This window comes from Arvicola amphibius, chromosome 5 (assembly GCF_903992535.2).
Source record: "Arvicola amphibius chromosome 5, mArvAmp1.2, whole genome shotgun sequence".
NCBI lineage: Eukaryota > Metazoa > Chordata > Mammalia > Rodentia > Cricetidae > Arvicola > Arvicola amphibius.
The window spans coordinates 85,442,797-85,469,913 of NC_052051.1; positions in this window are offsets into that span (position 1 = coordinate 85,442,797).

The following is a 27,117-nucleotide window of genomic DNA, read 5'->3' on the forward strand; positions in this document are numbered from 1 at the left end:
CTCAAGACAGGACCCTCTAGGCAGGAACCAAAGTAAAGATCATAGAGGAATGTGACTTAGAGGCTTGCTTCCCCTGGCTTGTTCATCTGCCTTTCCTGTACAGCCCAAAACCTCCTGTTCGAGGGGTGGCACCACCCACAGTGGGCTGGCTCTTTCTACAACAATTCCAATCAATAAAATATCCCCACAAACATGTCCTCAGGCCAATCTGATGGAACTAATTCCTCAATTGAGCTTCTCTCTTCTTAGGTAGGCCTAGCATTGCATCAAACTGAAAAAAAAATCAGGCCAGCATGAGGGCAGATAGAGGAAAGGGCACCTCGGGGATATTTGATGGTGTCAAAGAAGAATGGTAATAATTGATATGTCACAGTCATATTTTAAACCTGTTCTTTCAGGGTCATATTTTAGAGACATACAGGGAAACATATCACAGTGAATTGAGTGGTAATGGGTTTTGCTTCAATTCAGTCTGGAGGTGGAAGATTCTGGGTGAATTTGTGTCACTGAAACCAGACTAGCCGTGAGATAATATTGGTTAGAAACTCGAGTTGATAATTGATAATGATGATGATGATGATGATGATAATGATGATGATGATGATGATGATAATGATGATGATGATGATGATAATGATGATGATGATGATGACGACGACGACAATAGAAAGTGACATGAAGCTAAAGACAAAGACAGGTTGGGGAACTCAGGGGGAGTTAGAGAAAGGTAGTGAAGGTTTATACTCATGTGTCACATTTTCAAAGAATGAATAAAATTATTATTCAAAAAGAAACCTAACTAAAATAGGAAAGAAGATATCTGAGGATCTTCTCATTTTTATCCAAAAGTCCTACGTGCTCACTGAAGCTATCCTGTGGAGAACACCTGGCCTCCTGTGTGCATTAGAGACAAGAGAAAAACAAAAACCATACTTGACCTTTTCTCTCTCTCACTTTTCATTGGTCAGAACTAGTCATGTGACCATGCTTCACTGCAAAGGCTTTGATAATACAATGCTTTGCACAATGGAAAAAGGAAATGGTCAGAGGTATTGGGTGCCCTGAGGATCATTGCTGATAACTCGCCCTTGGCAGAACATCTTGAAATATACTGCCCCATGTATCATAGACCTTTAGTCTTGGGTATGCTTATACATTGTTCCCACTTAAACCTGAAGGAAATATTCCAAGCTTCCTAAGGTCATATCTTCTGATATCACATGGTTTCAATGGTTTTGAAAGAACTAGGAATGTTTACAGAATTAAGAATCACTCTGTATTCTAAGAGACATGGAGGAAGTTAATATCACCATATAGGAAAGAGATTCGCCTTTCTCTTCCTTCCTTCTTTCCTTCCTTCTTTCCTTCCTTCCTTCCTTCCTTCCTTTCTTCCTTCCTTCCTTCCTTCCATTTTTTATTTAGATGTCTATTCTGGTACAACTACAGAAAGCTCAGGAAGACGCCATTTATTTTATTTACAAGTTCCAGAAGGAGGAACATGGTTCTTTACAGGGGGCAGCAAGTGTATTCCCCTGCATCACTTAGCAGGCAGGAAGTGGGAAGCAGAGGAACAGGAGGATTGCTCCCAGAGCTCAGGCTTTAAGGAAATCTGAGGACCATGAAGAACACAAAAATCCATGCAGGTTGGCTGGTTGAAGCTCTGAACTGCAGGCACAGTACTCAGTTGCCTATTGCCTGGCCCTGAGATGACAAAAGCTGAGGAAAGCTCCTTCCCAAGGGTGTACTTTCCAGATGGAGCAGTCATGACTCTGGAGGCTCTGGGATGCAAGCATTGTCTCCAGGTGTATTTTTTGATGCTTTAGGAACTGGCTAAACCTTAATTCCAGTAGCTGATCACAGTCAGAGGTGTTTATACCAGAAATACCAATCTAGCAGCAAAATGCTCACTGGTTTAAATATGTACCATATGTGTGGGTAGCTTTGCACTTCGGGGGAATACAGCAGTAAAGGCAGGATTTAACTGCAGCTATGGGCTAGCCTCTAACATTAGATTCACTGCTTGTCTCTGACTCAAGGCACTAATACACTGATAGAACTGGCTTAAAATATCTCTCTGCATACTGATCAATAGCCACAGACCACAGCAGTTTATCATAGGTTTGAACTCACAGTCCTTTCACTAAGTCTTAAGAAGATGATGACTTCCTTTGTTGTCCTAGGAGAAAGAACTAGGGAGGAGCCTTTCCAGTCTATAAATGCAAGGGGAAAGAATTTTTTTTGATTATTTTTTAAAAAATGTTTTCTGAGGCAGACCTGTACAAAGAGAGCCAAGCAAAGAGGCTCTGACACCTGTAATGTACTTACTGCAGACCTGTAAATTGTGCTTAGTCAATAAAGAGCTTGGGAATTCCAGTTTCCCTCAAAGCCCCTCTGCTCTATCTCTCTGCCAGGAGATTTCCAGCCCTTATTGGTGGGATACTTCTCCCTATATTGATATTCAGGAAGTTCAATATATATACACTAATTTGATCAACTTATCAAAGCCTTTCTCAGCAGCTTTAGTAGGAAGAATACACTCATCTCCCTACTCCTCAGTATTCCTCGGCACTTTGAATCCATTTATTATTAACCTTGAAGAAGTGTTTGGCTACAGGTAGCGCTTGATGTAGCTGTATTGTGACAAGTAAGTTTATTGAGTAGGAGGCTGGGGTTTCTTTCTTTTTCTGTCTATACTCTATGCCACATTGATGAGAAATTCTGTGGACCAAAAAGTCTCCATAGACTGAAGGGCGAGAGGCTGAAGTAATATTAAGAATCATTACAGATGAGGGTATAGCTCAGTCAGTGGAAAGCTTGCCTAGCACACAGCAAACCCTGGGTTCACACCCAGCACCCCTTATACTACATGTTATGGTGCATACTCATAACCCCAGCTCTAGAGAAGGAGGTGGAAGCAGCAGATGAGAATGCCAAGTAATCTTCAGTTAGCAAACTAGAGAATTTGAAGGAAACCTAGAATACAACAAACACTTTCTCTAATTAATTTTTCAACTGATAAGGAAATAATCACGATGCTCTTGGGTCTAAACTCAAAATCTTACCCTTTGCAAAATGAAAATGTTTTCCTATGGCTGCCTAACTGAGCAATTTCTGTATGTGTTAGCTTCTGAGAACTCAGAAGTCTTACTAACATCCACTGTTATTGAAGAGAGCAAACGAAAAGTGTAGATTTAAAAAAACTACTTTCACATCCCCTCAGAGATGCTATACCTTTGCACAGAAGTCCAGATGTTGAAGACTATCTTCTGTCATAATAGCTCTGAACTGTGGGAAACAAAAACAGTCAGATTCTCTACTCCGTAGAAAACCACCCCACAGCCAATGGGAACAACGTGATGATGGATGATATTCAGCTAGTTGGTGGGGTGAGAGACATCCTCTACAAGTCCTTAGACCACTTATTTAAAAAGACTTATGATTGGGCATGCCTTCCCTCTGCCTAATTCAGAGCTTTACAGAGTACTGATTACATTTTCATATTAACATAGGAAAGACTTTTTCTGCAAATGATTCAGCTCAGGAGAGTTTCAGCTGTGCTCTCACATTTTTAAAGATTGTCTGAACAACAATAATAAATAATTTTCAATAATAAATTATTTTCATAATATGAAAATAATAAATAACTATTCATTAATAAAATGATACACTAAGAATGGCTGTGAAGCATCACCTCTAAACAATCTAAGCTTATGTAAATAAGGAAAATCTTATCATTTAAGGAAGTTTGAAGACAAAATGTTATTTCTTTTAATTATTATGTTTTATTTAAAAAAAATTTCTGATAATAAATACAAGTTATATATTGCAGTATATATATATAGGATATATATATTATGTTATATATATATATATATATATATTACATATATGTGCTGTGCCAAACATTTGCCCTGTTGCCATGATAAAATACCCTGGGAAACACAGCTCCAGGGAAAAAGAGTTTCTTTTAGTTCCCACTTGAAAGTTCTGAATCGTTGTGAGAAGTCAAGGCAGCCTGAACTTGGAGCAGCTGCTCAGTTCACTTTCAAAGCCCATACCTTAAGGGCTTTGAAATTAGTCACTACAATCTTTCACAGGTGTGCCCAGAATGCAACCTAATCTAAATAATCTCCCAAAAGTGTACCTGGAGGCTCGTCTCCAAGGTTATTCTAGGTCCTGAAGTTGACACTCAACACCAACCATCCTCCCTACTGCCCAGGCTTTATAGCTGATGGCACAGTGGGTCTAAACATGGCACAAACACAGGCAGAGAAAGGATACATTGCATTAGGACATTTGGCCAGGGGTGTTATTCAGATTCCTCATACTCTTAGCTTGGTCTATAACTGATCATGCTGCTCTCATGCAGTATTTGGCATGGTAGCAGTAACATCCTTAGCCTAGTCAAGGGGAGCTCTGCCCCCAGTTGCAGTTACATGGATGCTGAGCAATTGGTTCCAGTGTAATGGAGACTGTCTCAATTCTAAAGATTGAAACATCATGTGTCCTAGTGTACCGGTAGTCCCCTGCAAGCTGTCAAAGTGAGGTACTTTGAAGGTGTGCACTTGGCAACTGTGGGAACTAATGAGGTCTGTGTACCTGTTAAGCCCAGAACACAGGGACCTCCAAAAGACCACCATGGAGACCGAATCCCTTATGTAAAATCAAAGAGCTTTTATTCAAGTTGTAATGAAAAATTAAAAATTGCTGCAGATCCCCAAGTAGCTTGCTGTGGGATCCTGGCAGGTAGACAGTGGGCAGAAGGTCCCGGGAGCAGCCAGTCCTAGAGGCAGGGAGAGCACATGAGACCACGAGTCAGGTCTCTGAAGGTGGCTAGTCTCCGGGTGTCCCCTGCAGTGAGCCATGTGGGCAGCAGGTGAGAGACAGACAGATAGGCACACCATACAAAGTGAGGTTGGATATTTATTTAGTGGTTATGGAAGGGAAGAGAGAAGGGCAGGGGGGAGAATCTGCCTCTCCTAGAGGTAGATGGGAAGAGAAGAGAGAGAGAGAGACTAAGGCTGCAAGCAGGAAGGGAGTGGGTGTGGCTTGTCTCTTAAAGGGACAGAACAGATAATTACACTAGTTTGAAATTGGATTCTTCATAATTGGATTCTTCATGTGTGCAATGTAGTAGCATGAGAAGAGAGCCTTGAGCTCAGTTAGATTTTTTCATAGCAGAGTTTGGGGTGAGGAATTTCCAAGGTTCAGGACACCTGATTGGCTGCCATTTGTCTAGGGACATCTTGTTAAAAGGGGATGGGTGTGTGCTGGCCTAAGAGACTGCAGGTGATTCTGTCTATCATGGTTGGAATGTTAGGAATTTTTTTGGAACTTTAGGAATTTCTTTTGAATGGTCTGTTCATGGGTAGTGTCTCGGTGGTCTCAGTTTGTAGTCTTTTCTGAAACCAGATATTGTTTTAGGATAATCTGAAACTCAGGCCTCTATTGAGTGTTTCATGACTGGGCCCTACATACCTAGCATGCTGATATGAAACTGACTTAGACATAAAAAAGGAAAGAAAAGGAGAAAAATATCCCAGAAAATATATTTAAAAAGAAGAATGAGATAAAATGAGATAGAGACCAAACTACTAAAGTTCCCATTAAAATAATAAATGTCAACAATTAGATTTTTACTTAAAGATATGATCTAAGAACATATTTCTGAATTATAAAATGTCTTACATCAATGCAAGAGCACATTTTGCTTGGGGAAAAACAAACCCAAAATGATTAGTAAAGAGAAATTTTAGCCAAATTATTCAATTAAGGGGAAAAAGCTCCCCTAAGGAAAATGATCAGTATCTAGAAATTAACATAAGACTTAATACAACTTCAATCATCTCAAATTTTTAATTCCAACTGGCAATTAAAATGCACATTTTAGAGGAAACAGCATCAGAGTGCGCAGCTAGATGCTGTTTCCAACTTGCAGCGTCTGCTGGCTTCCTCAGGTTCCTGTGGCCTTGCTCCCTCTAAAAGGCTAGGAGACAGCTATGGCTAGACCTTCCTCCACATTGGTCTACTTCATAACACCACAGGACACTTGAGCTCTACACAACTGCCAGCTCACAAATGTCCAATGTTTCTTACCTATGCTTTCCTATCTGCAGTGTATGAGTAAGTTGAAGCCTAAGATACCTCCTTCACGTTCAGCTGTGAAGAAGTAACTTAAGGGCTGGAGAGATGGCTCAGTTGTTAAGAGCAATGGTTGCTCTTCCAGACTTTAATTCCCAGCACTACATAACTCTCTATAAATGGGTCTGATGCCCTCTCCTGGTGTACAAGCATACATGCAGACAGACCAATTATACACTAAAAAATAATAAATAATAACAAAAAAGTAACTTTATTTTGCACATTGTTTCCAGGTTAGGCAGGGTAACCTATTCTTGGAGACTTCATGTCTAATTATTCCACTGCGCTTATAGAACCTCAAACATATTGACAGTTTCTCCTCTTCCACGGGTGAAACCCCAGAGCTCACGGTCACCAATTCGTCACACCCGTGAATCTGCAGAACTTTATCTCTGCCCTCACTGATCCTGTCAGGGGGAGGGGAAACCCTTGCACAGTAAAGGCACCTACAGAGCAAACTGTTTACTGTGGGCTGGAAGGCTTTCATTGTCCTGTGTCAGATGCCAAGGTGGTGAGCGGTCTAGGCAAGCTTACCATAGCTAGGCTACACCCTCAGACTCAGAGACAAACCTCGCTCAGTCTCTTTTTTCTTACTTTTACTCAGCTATGCCCTAACCACAATATCTAACCTCTTGCTCAGCCTCTCCAGTCTTTTCCAGGGTTTTCACATTGCCCCTTTCTAAGCCCATTGACACCTTTATTCAAAGATCCATTCTTCAGAGTAGTCACTCTGGAACCTATTTAAAAGCACCTTCTTTGAGTCCTGTTCCCATTGTCCCATGTTAATGTTGCTGGGGCATTTACTATAACATACTAACATTGTGTAAGTTCACTTATTTTGAGTTTTATCAGCTGTACTAGAATTGTACTTTGTACAACAAAGCCCCCATCTTAACATCCCTGATAGTCCTCCACAAAGTCACTTGCCCTTCATGTAACAGAAGTTAAATGTGCATGTGCTTAATTAATCATCCAATTGGTGAAGTACCTATCTAAAAGTCCCATGGTTTACTGGTAGTCAAAGCTCATACTTAACTTGACGATGTATTTGGAAAATTATTTTCAGTGTGATTAACCAAAAGTTACTTTCCAAAACCTTAGTTAATGATTTTTCTCATCTGCATGAACATCGACTATGGCCTGATTTCTTCATAACTGCAAAACAATGGGTTGTAAACTCATATGTACCTGTTATGCTTCCTCTTGCTCTTCTCTAGTTCCTGTGAAGTCAAACATCACTTAATTTGCTCCAAGCCATAGACTGTTCAATTCTCATTAATTGGCTAAATATGTTTTCTAAGCATTTCAGTAATTTCCCTAGGAATTTAAAGATCCTTGTACTCAGGTTAGGTGTTAAGTTCTTTTAGGAAAAGACTAGAAATATCTGTCCTTTTCAAGTACCATCATTGGTTTTCAATACATACAGTTTCTGCACCTAGTATAAGAAAGGACCTTGTTTATCTTCCTTTATATCTGTAAAGGTTCATTTCCTGAGTGACGTAACCAACACCCAAAATGTGAACATGGGATGTACTCACTCATAATTGGTTTCTAGCTATAAATAAAGGACACTGAGCCTATAATTCATGATCCTAGAGAAGCTGAATAAGAAGGTGAACCCAAAGAAAAACATATAGTTATCCTCCTGGATATTGGAAGTAGACAAGATTGCCGGGCAAAAATTGGGAATTTGGGGGTGGGGTGGGATGGGGCTAAGAGGAGATGGGGAGAGAAAAATGTGAAGGGGAGGGTGGGGACATTGTGGGTGAATGGGATGGTTGGGATACAGGAAGGGTGGAAATGGGATCAAGGAAGTATATATCTTAATTAAGGGAGCCATTTGAGTGTTGGCAAGAGACTTGACTCTAGAGGGGTTCCCAGGTGTCCAGGGATATGTCCCCAGCTAGTTCTGTGGGCAGCTGAGGAGAGGGAGCCTGAAATGGCCTGATCCTATAGCCATACTGATGAATATCTTGCATATCACCACAGAACCTTCATCTGGCAACAGATGGAGATAGAGAAAGAGCCCCACATTGGAGCACCGTACTGAGCTCCTAAGGTCCAAAGGAGGAGCAGAAGGAGGGAAAACATGAGCAAGGAAGTCAAGACCGCGAGGGGTGCACCCACCCACTGATATGGTGGGGCTGATCTAATAGTAGCTCACCAAGGCCAGTTGAACTGGGACTGAAAAAGCATGGGATAAAACCAGACTCTCTGAACATGGCGGACAATGAGGGCTGCTGAGAAGCCAAGGACAATGGCACTGCATTTTGATCCTACTGTAAGTACTGGCTTTGGGTGAGCCTAGCTTGATTGGATGCTCACCTTCCTAGACCGGAATGGAGGGGGGAGGACCTTGGACTTCCCACAGGGCAGGGAACCCTTACTGCTTTTCAGACTGGAGAGGGAGAGGGAGGAGAGTGAGGGGAGGGGTGGAAATGGGAAGCAGGGAGGAGGTGAAAATTTTTAATAAATAATAACAATAAAAATACAAATAAAAAGACATTATTATGAGATTTCATTTTAGGACAGAAATTAAAGTTGAGATATACTCTTATATTATCATATGCACAGTCATAGGTATCACCATTATTTTTTTTACTATCTCATTCTTTGCTTGTGATGCCACTTCTAATATGTAAGGCTTGTCATGTATTCAATTACCATGCACTATTGGGCCTGGTACTAGGTTGTATTTTATACTCAATGGACTGGGTCTTCATTCTATTGATAAACAACTTTGTTACTGATTTCTTTGCATGAGTATGTTATAGTAGAAGAGGATATCCCTCAAAACCTTGTGCATGCTGGATGCACTAGCTAATTTTCTCTTCATTGTGGTAAATTGCTTGACTGGAGCAGATTAAGGAATACAGAAAGGATATATTTTGGGTGATGATTCAGATGATACAATTATGGCAGGAAGGCATGGTGGCTGCCGTGAAAGCAGCTTGGACCTTGGAGGATCTGAAACCAGAGGGAGAGAGCTAAGCCAGAACTAGACATACTATGACACTCAAATGCTGTCATCCATAAGTGTCTGTCTGCCAACTTCCAATAGATTCCACACCTCCCAAAGCAGCACTGCCATCTAGGGACCAAGGGCTTGAACATGCGAATTGGGAGGGCACCTTTCATTTCCAAACCAGAAGATGAGGTAAATAATTCTCTGCTCCTTTGGCATTTTGAGGCAGAATTGTAGGTACCTCAAGTTGGCTTTGTATCAAGACTCCTCCTCCACTTACTGAGTTCCAGAAGAGCTAGTGTCCACCACCAATGCTAAACACCTTCAAATTTCTATTTAAGTACCAGGCAGTGCTGGCGCATGCCTTTAAACCCAGCACTCAGGAGGCAGAGGCAGGTGGATCTCTGTGAGTTCAAGGCCAGCCTGGTCTACAAGAACTAGTTCCAGGACAGGCTCCAAAGCTACAGAGAAACCTGATCTCAGAAATCCAAAAAATGTGTTTTAAAAAAATCTGGTATATCAATAACCTTCTGAGGGTCAATATGTAAATGCCTTGAAAAGTCTTCTTGAGATTTTGATTAGATGTTCATTCTACAAAAAGCCTGAGTTAGATAAGAGTTGACATTATTAAACCAGAACATATTGCATTAGAAAAATAGTACAGATGGTCTTTGACACTGAATTCTATAAACTTTTATTATACAGTGCAAGACCTGCATGGTGTACAGAAATATTAACTTTTAAGGCTGAATTGCACCCTAATTTATCTGCCCTTCAAACTACATTCATGAGCATATTTCTCTCCATTTATATCAAGGCATAAAGTAACAGACAAATTTATCCGCATCCTTCAGCAGGCTACAGGGAATATTTATGGTAAGAGACTAGAGAGAATTCTCAGCATCTTTTCCAATTATCTTAAGCTTGGAATAAAAATTGACCTAAGTAAACACTTAATTCCTGGGGAAGCCGGGCAGTGATCCAGATCTCTATTTTATACCATCCATTAACAGTTCATTGTTAGTAGCATATAAGCTTCTTGAATTGCTCTGTTTAAAGCTTTAACTTCAACCTCAAAAACATATGGTTTGTTTTGATTTCAGTTTGGGTTTGGGTTTTTGTTCTTGTTTGCTTGTTTGTTTTCAGTCTGACACTGATGTCCATTTATTTATGGATCAGCTGTGTCTCTGTCTTCTAAATTTGTTGGTGGAATGTGAGAGGGAGCAGGCTCAGTGATAACCAGAAGATAAGTAAGTGTCCCAAAGGAAATAACAGAATAGGAATTAACCTGTGCTCTTAGAGTCAAAATAAAATGTAACAATGCCATCTCCACAAATCCCATTACAGTGAATTGTGGATTTATAAAGTACTCCATCCTGAGCAATCAGGAAGCATTTTTTTGCTATTTTGTTGCTTTGTTTTGTGTTATGCACCATGTGTATACAAACTTTTTTGTTTGTGTACACATTTGGAGGAAAGAGGTCCATGTCATTTTCTTCCTTAAGCTCTCTCCACCTTATTTTTGAGACAAAGTCCCTCACTGAACTTGAAGCTCACTCACCAGTTTAGCTGGACTGGCCAGTCAGCAATCCCCCAAGGTCCTCCTGAGTCAGTTACCACAGTCCTGGGATTAGAGGTACACACCAGGCTTTTTATGTGGTTGTCTGAGAACCGAAATTAGGTGTTTGTTCTCATGTGACACGCACTATACCATCTGGGCTGTGCCCCCATCCCTGCAATTGTATTTTCACCGTGATTATTATGATGGAATAAAATCCCTCCCTGACAGCATGCTGTGGGAAAATTGTGAAAATGTCATTAAGGGATCTCTAGAAATTTATTTCATTTCTATGGAGGAAGAAGTTTCATATTTCATCTTTTGAAATAAATTGGTTCCCTTAATTAGCTTTTTATTTGGTAGTGACAGATTATTATGAACTTGGTCACACCTACCCTGGGCTGACTTTCAATTATAACATTTCAAGGGACACAGACAGGCTATTTCCCCCCTCTTCCAAGGCAATTTAAGAAGACAAACCAGATCTGGACTGGTGAGTGAGTGCGAACACTGGGGAAACCTGCCCTGGGAGAGAGCACAGACCCCCTCCCCCCAGCTCCCTCTGCAGGCTTGTCTTTGTTTCTCATGACCCTGCCTCTCCCAAGCCTTCCCTAGTGTTTTCAGGTGTCCTGCTCCTGTACTAAGGCCATCTACCCAAAGGGGTCAGACTCTGGCCTCCAGGCAGGTCTGAGGATTCCTGGAGAGGGGTGCGGGCTCCTTCAGATTGTGCTGGCAGGTTAGCCGTGTAATATTCCATCCTACCCTGCCCCCACCTTGGCCATTTTGTCTGGGCGGCATCCCTGGGCTGCCTGGAATCCCTGATCTTGTTCCCTGGAGTTACAACTGGAAGGGCTTGTCGTTGTTTATCATGTCCCTGCCTCTCCCGAGCCTTCCCTAGTGTTTTCAGGTGTCCTGCTCCTGTTCTAAGGCCATCCACTCAAAGGGGTCAGATTCTAGCATTCAGGGAGGTCTGAGGATTCCTTTGGAGGGATACGGGCTCCTTCAGATTGTGCTGTCAGGTTCGCTGTGTGATATTCCATCCCGCCCTGCCCCCACCTTGGCCCTTTCCTCTGGGCTGCATCCCTGGGCTGCCTGGAATCCATGATCCTGTGGCCTGCAATTTCATCTGGACTGGTGAGTGAGTGGGAACCCCGGGGCAACCTGCCTTGGGAGAGAGCACAGACCCCCTCTCCCCAGCTCTCTCTGCAGGCTTGTCTTTGTTTCTCATGACCCTGCCTTTCCCAAGCCTTCCCTAGTGTTTTCAGGTGTCCTGCTCCTGTACTAAGGCCATCCACCCAAAAAGGTCAGACTCTGGCCTCCAGGCAGGTCTGAGGATTCCTGCAAGGGAGTGCGGGCTCCTTCAGATTGTGATGCAAGGAATAGGTCCTCTTCTGGCACTGGGGAGATCCAACCAGATTCAGTCACAGCAAAGACTGGTCTAGGACACAAAGCACCTCCCAGCTCCATTTGAAGGAAGAGATGGGCAGGCGCCAATGCAGGAGCTCCTCCAACAACATGAAGGCAACATGACATCACCAGAATCCAGACATCCCGAAACAACAAGAATTGAACACCCTACCACAGAAGATATAGAAGAAACCGACCTTAAACAGTACTTTATGAAAATAATAGAGGACCTTAAACAGGAGGTAAAAAACTGCCATAAAGAAATGGAGATGACAAACAAAAAAGTAGACGAAATAAATAAATCTCTCAAAGATACCCAAGAAAAAACAAGAAAAAGCAATCAAACAGGTAAGGGAAACAGTACAAGACCTGATAAATGAAATGGAGGTAATGAAGAAAACACAATCTGCGGGAAGACTGGAAATGGAAACTCTGAGTAAACGAACAGAAACTTCAGAGACAAGTATTTCCAACCGAATGCAAGAGATGGAAGAAAGAATCTCAGACTCTGAAGATACTATAGAGGAAATAAATTCACAGATTAAATAACTAAACAAATCTAATAAATTCTTAACACCAAATATCCAGGAAATCTGGGACACCATGAAAAGAACAAACCTAAGAATAATTGGGGTAGAAGAAGGAGAAGAATTACAACTCAAAGGCCCAGAAAACATATTCAACAAAATTATAGAAGAAAACTTCCCCAACCTAAAGAAGGATGTTCCTATGAAGGTACAAGAAACCTACAGAACACCAAATAGACTGGATCAAAAGAAAGCATCCCCACGCCATATAATAATCAAAACACAAAACATACAGAATAAAGAACAGATATTAAGAGCTGCAAAGGAAAAAGGCCAAGTAACATATAAAGGGAAACCTATCAGAATTACACCTGACTTCTCAATGGAAACCATGAAAGCCAGAAGGCCTTGGATAGATGTGCTACAGACACTAAGGGAACATGGATGCAAGCCTAGACTACTATACCCAGCAAAGCTTGCATTCACCATTGATGGAGAAAACAAGATATTCCAGGACAAAAACAGATTTAAACAATACGTAGCCACAAATCCAGCCTTGCAGAAAGTAATAGAAGGAAAATCACAAACCAAGGAGTCCAACAACGCCCACAATAACTCAGGCATCTAGCGACCCTTCACCAGCACAACTAGAAGAAGGGAAACACACAAACTCTACTACTAAAAATGACTGAAGTTAACAACTACTGGTCATTAATATCACTTAATATCAATGGACTCAATTCACCTATAAAAAGGCACAGGCTAAGAGACTGGATACGAAAACAGGATCCAACATTCTGCTGTTTACCTCAACCACAAAGACAGACACCTACTCAGAGTAAAGGGTTGGGAAAAGGTTTATCAAGCAAATGGACTGATGGAGGAGAGTTATCTGTCTATGTTACTTTCATTGGGTAATTAATAAAGAAAACTGCCTTGGCCCTTTAAGAGAACAGAAAATTAGGTAGGCGGACTAGACAGAACAGAATGCTGAGAAGCAGGAGTGGGGAGCCTCTTTAGGCAGTCGCCATAGTGAGTCTCCATGATTCTCCTCTCTGACATGGACGCAGGTTAAGATCACTCCTGGTAAGCCACACCTCGTGGTGCTACACGGATTACTAAATATGGGTTAAAGAAATATGTGAGCCGGGCGGTGGTGGCGCACGCCTTTAATCCCAGCACTCGGGAGGCAGAGGCAGGCGGATCTCTGTGAGTTCGAGACCAGCCTGGTCTACAAGAGCTAGTTCCAGGACAGGCTCCAAAGCCACAGAGAAACTCTGTCTCGAAAAACCATAAAAAAAAAAAAAAAAAAAAAAAAAAAAAAAAAAGAAATATGTGAGAATTAACCAATAAGAAGCTACAGATAATGGGCCAGGCAGTATTTAAAATAATACAGTTTCCATGTAATTATTTTGGGTAAAGCTAGCCGGTTGGCAGGACACAGCCCGCCGCTTCCTTCTACAATGGACCTAAGAAACAAGCCAGTGTGGCCATACTAATTTCTAACAAAGTTGACTTCAAACTAAAATCCATCAGAAGAGATGGAAAGGGACACTTTATACTCAAAACAGGAAAAATCCTTCAGAATGAAGTCTCAATCCTGAATATCTATGCCCCTAATATAAAAGCTCCAACATATGTAAAAGAAACACTTCTAGAACTCAAGGCAGCCATCAAATCACACACACTAATACTTGGAGACTTCAACACTCCTCTCTCACAAATGGACAGGTCAATCAGACAGAAACCTAACAGAGAATTGAAAGACTTAATGGAGGTAATGAACCAAATGGACTTAACACACATCTATAGAACATTCCACCCAAATAGGAAAGAATATACCTTCTTCTCTGGGGCTCATGGAACCTTTTCAAAAATTGACATTATACTTGGTAACAAAGCAAACTTCCACAGTTACAAAAAAATATTAGTAAGCACCTGTGTCTTATCGGATCACCATGGATTAAAATTAGAAATCAACAACAATGCCACCCCCAGAAAGCCCACACACTCATGGAAACTGAACCGTCAACTACTGAACCACACCTGGGTCAAGGAAGAAATAAAGAAAGAAATTAAAGTCTTTCTTGAATTCAATGAAAACCAAGACAAAACATACTCAAACCTATGGGACACAATGAAAGCAGTGCTAAGAGGAAAGTTCATAGCACTAAGTGCCCACTTAAAGAAAACAGAGAAAGCACTCATTGGTGACTTAACAGCACACCTGAAAGCTCTGGAAAAAAAAGAAGCAGACTCACCTAGGAGAAGTAGAAGACTGGAAATAATCAAACTGAGGGCAGAAATCAACAAAATAGAAACACAGAAAACAATCCAAAGAATCAATGAAACAAGAAGCTGGTTCTTGGAGAAAATCAACAAGATTGACAAACCCTTAGCCAAACTAATCAAACGGCAGAGGGAGAACACGCAAATTATTAAGATCAGAAATGAAAAGGGGGACATAACCACAGACACAGAGGAAATTCAGAGAATCATTAGATCTTACTACAAAAGCCTGTATGCCACAAAATTGGAAAATGTAAAAGAAATGGACAGTTTTTTTAGATAAATACCATATACCAAAGTTAAACCAGGACCAGGTAAATGCTCTAAATCGTCCTGTTAGTCGCGAAGAATTAGAAACTGTTATCAGAAACCTCCCTACCAAAAAGAGCCCAGGACCAGATGGTTTCAATGCGGAATTCTACCAGAACTTCCAAGAAGACCTAATACCTATACTCCTTAAGGTATTTCATAATATAGAAACACAAGAGTCACTGCCAAATTCCTTCTATGAAGCTACAGTTACCCAAAAAAAATACTGGCAAACCGAATCCAAGAACACATTAGAAAAATTATCCATTACGATCAAGTAGGCTTCATCCCAGAGATGCAGGGCTGGTTCAACATACGAAAATCTATCAATGTAATCCATCATATAAATAAATTGAAGGAAAAAAACCATATGGTCATCTCATTAGATGCTGAAAAAGCATTTGACAAAATTCAGCACCCTTTTATGATAAAGGTCTTGGAGAGAGTAGGGATACAAGGGTCATTCCTAAATATAATAAAAGCTATTTACAGCAAGCCGACAGCTAACATCAAATTAAACGGAGAGAAACTCAAGGCTATCCCACTAAATTCAGGAACACGACAAGGCTGTCCACTCTCTCCTTATCTCTTCAATATAGTGCTTGAAGTTCTAGCAATAGCAATAAGACAACATAAGGGAATCAAGGGGATTCAATTTGGAAAGGAAGAAGTTAAACTTTCATTATTTGCAGATGATATGATAGTATACATAAGCGACCCCAAAAACTCAACCAAAGAACTCCTACAGCTGATAAACGCCTTCAGTAACGTGGCAGGTTACAAGATCAACTCCAAAAAATCAGTCGCCCTCCTATACACAAAGGATAAGGAAGCAGAGAGGGAAATCAGAGAAGTATCACCTTTCACAATAGCCACAAATAGCATAAGATATCTGGGAGTATCTCTAACCAAGGAAGTGAAGGATTTATTTGACAAGAACTTTAAGTCTTTGAAGAAAGAAATTGAAGAGGATACCAGAAAATGGAAGGATCTCCCCTGCTCGTGGATTGGGAGGATCAACATAGTAAAAATGGCAATTCTACCAAAAGCAATCTATAGATTCAATGCAATCCCAATCAAGGTCCCATTAAAATTCTTCACAGAGATTGAGAGGACAATAATCAACTTTATATGGAAAAACAAGAAACCCAGGATAGCCAAAAAATCTTATACAATAAAGGTACTTCTGGAGGCATTACCATCCCTGACTTCAAACTCTATTACAAAGCTACAGTATTGAAAACAGCTTGGTATTGGCATAAAAACAGAGAAGTTGACCAATGGAATCGTATAGAAGTCCCGGATCTTAAACCACAAACCTATGAACACCTGATTTTTGATAAAGGAGCCAAAAGTACACAATGGAAGAAAGAGGGCATCTTCAACAAATGGTGCTGGCATAACTGGATGTCAACCTGTAGAAGAATGAAAGTAGATGCATATCTATCACCATGCACAAAACTCAAGTCCAAATGGATTAAAGACCTCAATATTAATTTGAACACATTGAGCTTGATAGAGGAGAAAGTGGGAAGTACTCTACAACAGATGGGCACAGGAAACTGTTTCCTACGCATAACCCCAGCTACACAGACATTAAGGGCAACATTGAATAAATGGGACCTCCTGAAGTTGAGCAGCTTCTGTAAAGCAAAGGACATTGTCACTAAGACACAAAGGCAGCCTACTGACTGGGAAAAGATCTTCACCAACCCTGCAACTGACAAAGGTCTGATCTCTAAAATATATAAGGAACTCAAGAGACTAGATGGTAAAATGCCAATTAACCCGATTAAAAATTGGGGCGCTGAACTGAACAGAGAATTCTCAACACAAGAAGTTCGAATGGCCAAAAGACACTTAAGGTCATGCTCAACCTCCCTAGCTATCAGGGAAATGCAAATCAAAACAACTTTGAGATATCATCTTACACCTGTCAGATTGGCTAAAATCCAAAACACCAATAATAACCTTTGCTGGAGAGGTTGTGGGGTAAGGGGTACACTCATCCATTGCTGGTGGGAATGCAAACTTGTGCAACCACTTTGGAAAGCAGTGTGGCGGTTTCTCAGGAAATTCGGGATCAACCTACCCCAGGACCCAGCAATTCCACTATTGGGAATCTACCCAAGAGATGCCCAATCATACAACAAAAGCATATGCTCATCTATGTTCATAGCAGCATTATTTGTAATAGCCAGATCCTGGAAACAACCTAGATGCCCTTCAGTGGAAGAATGGATGAAGAAACTGTGGAATATATACATGCTAGAATACTACTCAGCGGTAAAAAACAATGACATCTTGAATTTTGCATGCAAATGGATGGAAATAGAAAACACTATTCTGAGTGAGGTAACCCAGACCCAAAAAGGTGAACATGGGATGTACTCACTCATAATCGGTTTCTAGCCATAATTAAAGAACATTGAGCCTATAAATTTGGGATCCTTGAGAAGATAATAAGAAGGTGAACTCCCCAAAAAAAATATAGTAATCCTACTGGATATTGGAAGTAGACACGATCGCCAGGTAAAATTGGGAACTTGAGGGTTGGGCAAGACTGGGCCAAGGGAAGATGGGGAGAGAAAAGTGTGAAGGGGAGAACGGGGGGAGCTCGGAGGAATGGGTTGCTTGGGATATAGAAAGCCTGGATATGGGAGCAGGGAAGCATATATCTTAATTTAAGGAGCTACCTGAGGGTTGTCAAGAGACTTGACCCTAGAGGGGTTCCCAGGTTTCCAGGGAGACGCCCCCAGTTAGTTCCTTGGGCAGCTGAGGAGAGGGAGCCTGAAAAGGCCAGTTCCTATAGCCATGCTGATGAATTTCTTGCATATCACCATAGAACCTCCACCTGACGATAGATGAAGAAAATGACAGAGCCCCACATTGGAGCACCGGACTGAGCTCCCAAGGTCCTGATGAGGAGCAGAAGGAGAGAGAACATGAGAAAGAAAGTCAGGACCGTGAGGGAACAACCATCTGGCGACAGATGGGGAAGGTGACTGAGCCCCACATTGGAGCACTGGACTGAGCTCCCAAGGTCCTGATGAGGAGCAGAAGGAGCGAGAACATGAGGGAGAAAGTCAGGAACGAGAGGGGTGCGTTCACTCATGGAGACGGTGGGACAGAACTAATGGGAGATCACCAACTCCAGTTGGAATGGGACTGATGGACCATGCGACCAAACCCGTCTCTCTGAATGTGGCCAACAGCGGGGGCTGACTGAGAAGCAAAGGACAATGGCTCTGGGTTCTGATTCTTCTGCATGGACGGGCTCTGTGGGAGCCTTCTCAGCTTGGTCGATCACCTTCCTGGACCTGGAGGGAGTTGGGAGGACCTTGGTCTTAGCATAGATTGGGGAACCCTGATGGCTCCTTGGCCTTGAGAGGGAGGGATGGGAGGTATGGGTGGAGGGGAGGGGAGGGAAGGGGGAGAAGGAGGGGAGGGAAGGGGGAGGAGGAGGGGAGGGAGGGGGGAGGAGGAGGGAAGGAGATGGAAATTTTTAAATATAAAAAAAAATAAACCATGAGGAAAAAAAAAATAAACCATGAGTAAAAAAAAAGAAATACTACAAACCCATTTTCCAATTGAGAAAATCAGTACCATTTTTCCTTTAATTTAAAATATACCTAGTTAAGTGTGAGATAAACACAAAAACACAAAGTTCAGCCTGTGACAAACTTTCTCCAATGAGGCTCTGCCTCTTAAAGGTGTCAAAATCTCCCCAAATAATGCCATTGACTGGGGATCAAGTGTTCAAACACATGAGTCATTGGGGTGGGGGTAGCATTTCTTTTTCAACCAACAACAGTAAGAAAACATACTTTAATAATAACCAAAATGCTTAATAAAAATAATGCAATTCATTTCTCATCTCTAGAGTAATTTTATATCAGCAAAACTGACTAGTTTTCGTCTTTAGGTAGCATCACCTGTCTCATTTCCCTTCTTTTCAAGTTTTGTCTTTTTACAAGTTCTGTGAAAATAGTCATTAAAGGATTTTTGTTTGGAAATAATCTGTAGTATTTGACAATCTCCTAAGCACCAGGACTCATAACTCACATTATTCAAAACTATAAAAAGGTATTTTATGTGACTGGTTTCTCTTTTCACATGATTTTGTTGTGTATCTTTCTTATGCTAAAATCTTAAGAAAAGTTCATTTGCTTTGCCAACCTTCAGGAGAGACAGTTGTTCTGAGATAAGGGTCATTGCTTTCAGCTGAGTACTGATTGTTGATTCAATTTTCACTGGGTACTGAAAGCTCAATAATCACTGAGCTAGCTTGGGCTAAAATAAATGGGTCAACAGAGCAGAGACAAAGTCATGAATCTGGAAATCCATGGGACTGGTTTAGATGGGGATCTGTTAGGTATGGGATGGATATATTAGAGTACATTGGATATATTAATAAAAATGGAACAGATTTAACTGATTTTTCTGTAATATTCTAAATGTTTACAGTAGCATTAATATCAGTCAATGCAGACATTTTCTTCTGTCACTCTATCTTGGTACTTTCCTCCTGTTTCCCCTGCTCCCTCCCAACCATGTTGGCCATCTATTTTTACTTGCTTTTTCCTTTCTTGGGGTGTTAAGTTTCTGCCCTCTGTGGAGAACATTTTATAGCTGTCACAAATTTTTAAGGTCTTGCCTGTCTCATCTTGCCACTAAACAACAAATGTTCTGCAGATACATACAGACACTAGCAGAGAAAACTCATTCTTCATACCTCCTTCCAGACAAGGAGCAAAAAGGCAACAATAGACAGAAATAAACAATGTTTCTCTCAGGGGAATTCTGTAAAGAGTAGGAGGGATAGGAAAGGAAATATATTTGGAACATTCAATATACATGAATAAAAGGGAAATATAAGATCCTATTAACACTGAGATAAAACAGGTATCTCCTGTTAAAGTCTATGTGGAGCCCCTCAGAAGGGGGTTATTGTAGAGGCTGAAAGATGCCATAAGAGCAAACAGGGTGGAAAATGAACTGGAGACATTCTTAGAGATGGTACAAACCTGCAGATTTGTGAAGGCACAAAGGTGAAGGTGGTTTTAAAGAATTTGACAAGATTCAGTACAGTTAACAAAGGGTGGGAACCGAATTAGGGTTGACGTTAGAGTTCCAAGCAGAGGATCTTTCCCAAGGAGTCTTACATTTCAGAATAGAGCTATTCTCCATCTCTACACAAAGGTCACTGGGGGTCATGTGTCATCATAAACTCCTTTAATATTAATAAATTGTTAATTTATTTTCTGACCATTTGTTTGTCTTCTTTGCAGTACCTCTCCATCCTCACTTCTGAGCTATAATATCATGTAGCTTACATTTGAGACCATTCTGCCCAGTATCTTCTGCACATTGCTTTGTTAGGATGTTGTATGTTTTCTCTTCCATTTTAGGATGTGAATTTCTTCCAGATTAAAGCAGAGTGAACTCCTCTGTAGTGCATATACTTAAAGCTAAAATTAAACATATTGTACTGTTTAAGAAAAATATTAAAAAAGAAAATCATAGCTTTTGGAGCAACTCAATTTCACGAGCTAGAGTTCAGAGACAGGGAAAAGAGGCAATTTAGCTGAAGTTGCTGTGGCAGTGATTTATCCTATTTGTTGTCTTTGCCAAAGATGCAGAGATCACAGTAAATATATTAGATAAATAAACCTTTTTGTAGACTTGTGAGAATCTATTTCTCATTTCTATAGCTTTACCTGGAATTTTCCAAACAGGCTGAATTAAGGTGGGCATCTACCCTGTGCCCTATGAAATGGAAGACTTATTTCCCCCAACCGCAAAAAATACATGAGTTAACCATTTGCAGTACTCAAGTATTTCTAGCTTGTTTTTTTCCATTCCACTTCTGAATGGAAAAGAATAGGAAGAATGATTGACAAGTTAGAAGCATCACAGAAAAGCACAGAGGAGCACAGGCATTAAGGTCAGGTGTCTGTATCTGAACGTGTACTTTGGTCTTTTCCTTCCTTTGGGCATGAACATTAGCCTTTGCTGGTTCTTGAGTCCTCTATTTCAACAAGAACTCTTTTCATTGATTTTTCTCCTGCACTCTACCTAATATGTACCTTGGGTGCTATCACTTGTTTTTAAAGACCTTGTTATTAGGGAATATTATTATAGGTGTGTTACTTTTGTTTATGCTGCATTTGATTAACTGTGAAGCTGTGACTCTTTGCCTGTCTAAAATGCCTGATGGTCCAAATAAAGGAATGAACAGCCCATAGCGAGGCAGGGGCAATAATAGGCAGGACTGGCAAGCAGAGAGTGTAAATTGAAGAAGAAACCTGTGGAGAAAAAGAAAGAAGAGCAAGAGAATAAGGAGGGGAAGACACCACGGGCTATCCACCAAGTCAGTAATGGAGTAAGAAGAAAAGAAAGGTATGCAGAAATAGAGAAAGATAAAAGCCGAGGCAAAAGGTAGTTGGGATAATTTAAGAAAAGCTGGCAAGATATTATTTTTTTTGACTGCCCGGAGCAAGGTAGGCCTTTGTCTGAGAGCTGCTTGGCCTGCAAGGGGACCTGACAGTCTGCAGGAGGATCCATCGTTCTCTGGGGTGAGTGAGGAGCAGCAGCTGCCCGGAGAGGGACCACCGACTCTCCACAACTCCCCCTGCCACCAGCACACTTCCTGCTCTTCCTGCAGGGGTTATTCTCCCCGGATACTGCCTCTCTCTTCCTGTCCCTTCCCAGCTTGCACCCAGAATCCTCCCCCCCTCCCCCTGCCTCATCCTCCCGTCTTTGGGGCCACAAAATCCCACAGCTCAGCCTGTTTGGGCTCTGGGGACCTGGAATTGAGTGCACCCACGCCGGTGGGAGGTCCCCTCCTTCATTTGACTGCCCGGAGCAAGGTAGGCCTTTGTCTGAGAGCTGCTTGGCCTGCAAGGGGACCTGACAGTCTGCAGGAGGATCCATCGTTCTTTGGGGAAGAGATGGGCAGGCGCCAATGCAGGAGCTCCTCCAACAACATGAAAGGCAACATGACATCACCACAAGCCAGACATCCCGAAACAACAAGAATTGAACACCCTACCCCAGAAGATATAGAAGAAACCGACATTAAACAGTACTTTATGAAAATAATAGAGGACCTTAAACAGGAGGTAAAAAACTGCCATAAAGAAATGGAGATGACAAACAAAAAGGTAGACGAAATAAATAAATCTCTCAAAGATACCCAAGAAAAACAAGAAAAACAAGAAAAAGCAATCAAACAGGTAAGGGAAACAGTACAAGACCTGATAAATGAAATGGAGGTATTGAAGAAAACACAATCTGAGGGACGACTGGAAATGGAAACTCTGAGTAAACGAACAGAAACTTCAGAGACAAGTATTTCCAACCGAATACAAGAGATGGAAGAAAGAATCTCGGACTCTGAAGATACTATAGAGGAAATAAACTCACAGATTAAAGAACTAAACAAATCTAACAAATTCTTAACACAAAACATTCAGGAAATCTGGGACAACATGAAAAGACCAAACCTAAGAATAATTGGGGTAGAAGAAGGAGAAGAATTACAACTCAAAGGCCCAGAAAACATATTCAACAAAATTATAGAAGAAAACTTCCCCAACCTAAAGAAGGATGTTCCTATGAAGGTACAAGAAGCCTACAGAACACCAAATAGACTGGATCAAAAGAAAGCATCCACACGCCATATAATAATCAAAACACAAAACATACAGAATAAAGAACAGATATTAAGAGCTGCAAAGGAAAAAGGTCAAGTAACATATAAAGGGAAACCTATCAGAATTACACCTGATTTCTCAATGGAAACCATGAAAGCCAGAAGAGCTTGGATAGATGTGCTACAGACACTTAGGGAACATGGATGCAAGCCTAGACTATTATACCCAGCAAAGCTTGCATTCACCATTGATGGAGAAAACAAGATATTCCAGGACAAAAACAGATTTAAACAATACGCAGCCACAAATCCAGCCTTGCAGAAAGTAATAGAAGGAAAATCACAAACCAAGGAGTCCAACAACGCCGACAATAACTCAAGCATCTAGCGACCCTTCACCAGCACAACTAGAAGAAGGGAAACACACAAACTCTACTACTAAAAATGACTGAAGTTAACAACCACTGGTCATTAATATCACTTAATATCAATGGACTCAATTCACCTATAAAAAGGCACAGGCTAAGAGACTGGATACGAAAACAGAATCCAACATTTTGCTGTTTACAAGAAACACACCTCAACCACAAAGACAGGCACCTACTCAGAGTAAAGGGTTGGGAAAAGGTTTATCAAGCAAATGGTCCTAAGAAACAAGCGGGTGTGGCCATACTAATTTCCAACAAAGTTGACTTCAAACTAAAATCAATCAGAAGAGATGGAAAGGGACACTTTATACTCATAACAGGAAAAATCCTTCAGAATGAAGTCTCAATCCTGAATATCTATGCCCCTAATATAAAAGCTCCCACTTATGTAAAAGAAACACTTCTAGAACTCAAGGCAGCCATCAAACCACACACACTAATAGTTGGAGACTTCAACACTCCTCTCTCACCAATGGACAGGTCAATCAGACAGAAACCTAACAGAGAATTGAAAGTCTTAATGGAGGTAATGAACCAAATGGACTTAACAGACATCTATAGAACATTCCACCCAAATAGGAAAGAATATACCTTCTTCTCTGCGGCTCATGGAACCTTTTCGAAAATTGACCATATACTTGGTAACAAAGCAAACTTCCACAGTTACAAAAAAATATTAGTAACCACCTGTGTCTTATCGGATCACCATGGATTAAAATTAGAATTCAACAACAATGCTACCCCCAGAAGGCCCACAAACTCATGGAAACTGAACAGTCAACTACTGACCCACACCTGGCTTAAGGAAGAAATAAAGAAAGAAATTAAAGTCTTTCTTGAATTTAATGAAAACAAAGACACAACATACTCAAACCTATGGGACACAATGAAAGCAGTGCTAAGAGGAAAGTTCATAGCACTAAGTGCCCACTTAAAGAAAACGGAGAAAGCACTCATTGGTGACTTAACAGCACACCTGAAAGCTCTGGAAAAAAAAGAAGCAGACTCACCTAGGAGAAGTAGAAGACTGGAAATAATCAAACTGAGGGCAGAAATCAACAAAATAGAAACACAGAAAACAATCCAAAGAATCAATGAAACAAGAAGCTGGTTCTTGGAGAAAATCAACAAGATTGACAAACCCTTAGCCAAACTAATCAAACGGCAGAGGGAGAACACGCAAATTAACAAGATCAGAAATGAAAAGGGGGACATAACCACAGACACAGAGGAAATTCAGAAAATCATTAGATCTTACTACAAAAGCCTGTATGCCACAAAATTGGAAAATGTAAAAGAAATGGACAGTTTTTTAGATAAATACCATATACCAAAGTTAAACCAGGACCAGGTAAATGCTCTAAATCGTCCTGTTAGTCGCGAAGAATTAGAAACTGTTATCAGAAACCTCCCTACCAAAAAGAGCCCAGGACCAGATGGTTTCAATGCGGAATTCTACCAGAACGTCCAAGAAGACCTAATACCTATACTCCTTAAGGTATTTCATAATATAGAAACACAAGAGTCACTGCCAAATTCCTTCTATGAAGCTACAGTTACCCTGATACCTAAACCACACAAAGACTCAACCAAGAAAGAGAATTACAGGCCAATCTCACTCATGAACATTGACGCAAAAATTCTCAATAAAATACTGGCAAACTGAATCCAAGAACACATTAGAAAAATTATCCATTACGATCAAGTAGGCTTCATCCCAGAGATGCAGGGCTGGTTCAACATACGAAAATCTATTAATGTAATCCATCATATAAACAAACTGAAGGAAAAAAACCCTATGGTCATCTCATTAGATGCTGAAAAAGCATTTGACAAAATTCAGCACCCTTTTATGATAAAGGTCTTGGAGAGATTAGGGATACAAGGGTCATTCCTAAATATAATAAAAGCTATTTACAGGCAAGCCGACAGCTAACATCAAATTAAACGGAGAGAAACTCAAGGCTATCCCACTAAATTCAGGAACACGACAAGGCTGTCCACTCTCTCCTTATCTCTTCAATATAGTGCTTGAAGTTCTAGCAATAGCAATAAGACAACATAAGGGAATCAAGGGGATTCAATTTGGAAAGGAAGAAGTTAAACTTTCATTATTTGCAGATGATATGATAGTATACATAAGCGACCCCAAAAACTCCACCAAAGAACTCCTACAGCTGATAAACTCCTTCAGTAACGTGGCAGGATACAAGATCAACTCCAAAAAATCAGTCGCCCTCCTATACACAAAGGATAAGGAAGCAGAGAGGGAAATCAGAGAAGTATCACCTTTCACAATAGCCACAAATAGCATAAGATATCTGGGAGTATCGCTAACCAAGGAAGTGAAGGATTTATTTGACAAGAACTTTAAGTCTTTGAAGAAAGAAATTGAAGAGGATACCAGAAAATGGAAGGATCTCCCCTGCTCGTGGATTGGGAGGATCAACATAGTAAAAATGGCAATTCTACCAAAAGCAATCTATAGATTCAATGCAATCCCAATCAAGGTCCCATTAAAATTCTTCACAGAGATTGAGAGAACAATAATCAACTTTATATGGAAAAACAAGAAACCCAGGATAGCCAAAAAAATCTTATACAATAAAGGTACTTCTGGAGGCATTACCATCCCTGACTTCAAACTCTATTACAAAGCTACAGTATTGAAAACGGCTTGGTATTGGCATAATAACAGAGAAGTTGACCAATGGAATCGTATAGAAGACCCGGATCTTAAACCACAAACCTACGAACACCTGATTTTTGATAAAGGAGCCAAAAGTACACAATGGAAGAAAGAGGGCATCTTCAACAAATGGTGCTGGCATAACTGGATGTCAACCTGTAGAAGAATGAAAGTAGATCCATATCTATCACCATGCACAAAACTCAAGTCCAAATGGATTAAAGACCTCAATATTAATTTGAACACATTGAGCTTGATAGAGGAGAAAGTGGGAAGTACTCTACAACAAATGGGCACAGGGAACCGTTTCCTATGCATAACCCCAGCTGCACAGACTTTAAGGGCAACATTGAATAAATGGGACCTCCTGAAGTTGAGCAGCTTCTGTAAAGCAAAGGACATTGTCACTAAGACACAAAGGCAGCCTACTGACTGGGAAAAGATCTTCACCAACCCTGCAACTGACAAAGGTCTGATCTCTAAAATATATAAGGAACTCAAGAGACTAGACGGTAAAATGCCAATTAACCCAATTAAAAAATGGGGCGCTGAACTGAACAGAGAATTCTCAACAGAAGAAGTTCGAATGGCCAAAAGACACTTAAGGTCATGCTCAACCTCCCTAGCTATCAGGGAAATGCAAATCAAAACAACTTTGAGATATCATCTTACACCTGTCAGATTGGCTAAAATCCAAAACACCAATAATAACCTTTGCTGGAGAGGTTGTGGGGTAAGGGGTACACTCATCCATTGCTGGTGGGAATGCAAACTTGTGCAACCACTTTGGAAAGCAGTGTGGCGGTTTCTCAGGAAATTCGGGATCAACCTACCCCAGGACCCAGCAATTCCACTATTGGGAATCTACCCAAGAGATGCCCAATCATACAACAAAAGCATATGCTCATCTATGTTCATAGCAGCATTATTCGTAATAGCCAGATCCTGGAGACAGCCTAGATGCCCTTCAGTGGAAGAATGGATGAAGAAACTGTGGAACATATACATGCTAGAATACTACTCAGCGGTAAAAAACAATGACATCTTGAATTTTGCAGGCAAATGGATGGAAATAGAAAACACTATTCTGAGTGAGGTAACCCAGACCCATAAAGATGACCATGGGATGTACTCACTCATATTCGGT